Raw genomic sequence first — 2141 nt, forward strand, 5'->3', positions numbered from 1 at the left:
CTTCATGAATTTGGCATAGCAAGGAATTTGCTTTAAAGCTTCGGCAAAGGGGATGTTCACTTGAAGCTACTTGAATACCTCCAAGAACTTAGAGAATTGATCATCTCTTTTCTTGTTGCTCTTTAGCCTTTGAGGAAATGGAATTGGACATATAAGCCTTGACTGGAGGTGCAGGAAGAGAACTATCGAGCCAATCGAGCTCAACTACATATCGTGGCTGCGCATCTTTCACTTTCATAGAAACTGGAACAGGCCGATCGATCGGTTAGGGCTCCGATCGATCAGAATTAGACTCGGGTCAGTTTCACCAAAGAGGCCCGATCGATTGGGAACCCCCTCCGATCGATAGGAAATAGCCCCTAGACACTTTTCAACTTCTTTTTCTCTTGTTTTGCTGCACTTCTCATTTTCCTGCAAAATTTTTGCCTTTTTGGCATCTAGATCAGCAACATTTTTAACCACCTTACCAATATGGAGAGTGATTGCCATGCATTGCTCCTTCTCCTTCCCTTTTGGATTCACCTCCGATTGGTTTGGCAATGTACCTCTTTCTCTATATGACAAAGTGTTAGCTATTTACCCCATTTGTATCTCAAGATTCCAGATGGAAGTTCCATAGTTTTGCATCAAAGTTGCTTGAGCTTGTAGAGTGGCATCGGTTTTGCTCATGTATTGCTCCGTCCTTGTCATAAATTGAGAGGTATGAGTTATAAGTGCATCTAGGCCTCCGGCTAGCTTTGAGAACATCTCATCAATATCTCTCTTCTTCTCTTGCACATTTTGAGTATTGCTCCAAGAGAAATTGGGGTGATCCTATATCCTGGATTATAGAAGTTGGACTAAGGATCATTTCGGGGTTGATCGAAATTACCTCCACCAATGGCATTCACTTGCCCACTAGAGTTAGAAGAAGAAGCAATAAGACACTCCCCCGTAGGATGGCGTCCACAACAATAATCACAAGAAATATAGGAAGGTGTGCTTTTCAGAGCATGTACTCCTTGAGATTGATTTAGCGTCAATGCCTCAATCTTCTTTGCCATAATAGCCAAGGTAGACATAACTTCATCATCTCTACAACTTCCCCCTTACTTTGGATTCCCCCTCATCGAGGACCAAGAGTTAGTGGTCTTGGCCACTTTGTCAAGTAATTCCCGAGCCTCCTCTTGATTTTTGGTCATAAAAGAACCTCTCGCAGCCGCATTAATAGTCTCCATAGTATGCATGCACAACCCATTATAGAAAGCTTGGTACACCACCCATTCTGGGAGTCCATGATTCAGGCAACTTCTAATGATTCCTCTAAAGCGCTCCCAAGCCTCATAAATGATTCAAAATCCTTTTGAGCAAAAGACATGATATCCGCCCTAGTTTGCACCGCCTTGGCCGGAGGAAAGAATTTTATCAAGAATTGCTCTGCCATCTCATCCTAAGTGGTGATAGAATTGGGAGGCAAGGACATCAACCATCCCTTAGCCTTGTCCATCAAAGAGAATGGGAATAACCTCAACAAGATGGCATCCTTTGTAACTCCGTTAATCCCAAAAGTAGTGCACACATGCAAGAAAGAGCGAAGGTGGACATTGGGTTCTTCATTAGGAAGACCATAGAAAACCACCGAATTAGAGATAATGTTGATGATAGCCGGATTGATCTCAAAATTAGTAGCATTGATAGGAGGATAGCGGATGCTTGAAGGATTTGTGTCCCAAGTAGGCCTAGCACAATCCTCAGGAGAGTGAGGATCAAATTACCTAGGAGGGTTTTCAACATTTTCACCACCGTTTCCTCCATTAGCACCTCCGCTATTACCATTGCCATCATGCACATTTAAACCTCCACCAAGATCACCAACATTACCCCTTCCTTGATTGTCTCCAATGACTTTCATTTGATTATTAATAAGCTCCCGTCTAAGATTGAGAAGAGTCCTTTCAATCTCCAAATCAATAGCAATTAATTCCGGATTAATAGAATGTCTTCCCAAGCTCATACAAGAGAAAGAATTTCTCCAGAAAAATAAAAACCAATTAACACAATTGAAAACCTAATTTGACACAAAAAACAATTGCCTCAATCCCTGACAATGGTGTCAAAAACTTGATATGGATTTAATTGCAAGCGCACAAATCGCACAAGTA

General features: G+C 41.9%; 1 non-coding gene across 1 annotated transcript; it reads left to right on the forward strand.

Moving 5' to 3' along the window:
• Positions 1–1269: 1269 nt before the first annotated feature.
• Positions 1270–1374, forward strand: LOC119980166. Its single transcript, XR_005463804.1, has one exon. It is a non-coding gene; the product is annotated as a small nucleolar RNA R71 (small nucleolar RNA).
• The last annotated feature ends 767 nt before the right edge of the window (positions 1375–2141 follow it).

Source organism: Tripterygium wilfordii, chromosome 15 (assembly GCF_013401445.1).
Source record: "Tripterygium wilfordii isolate XIE 37 chromosome 15, ASM1340144v1, whole genome shotgun sequence".
In the NCBI taxonomy this organism is placed as follows: domain Eukaryota; kingdom Viridiplantae; phylum Streptophyta; class Magnoliopsida; order Celastrales; family Celastraceae; genus Tripterygium; species Tripterygium wilfordii.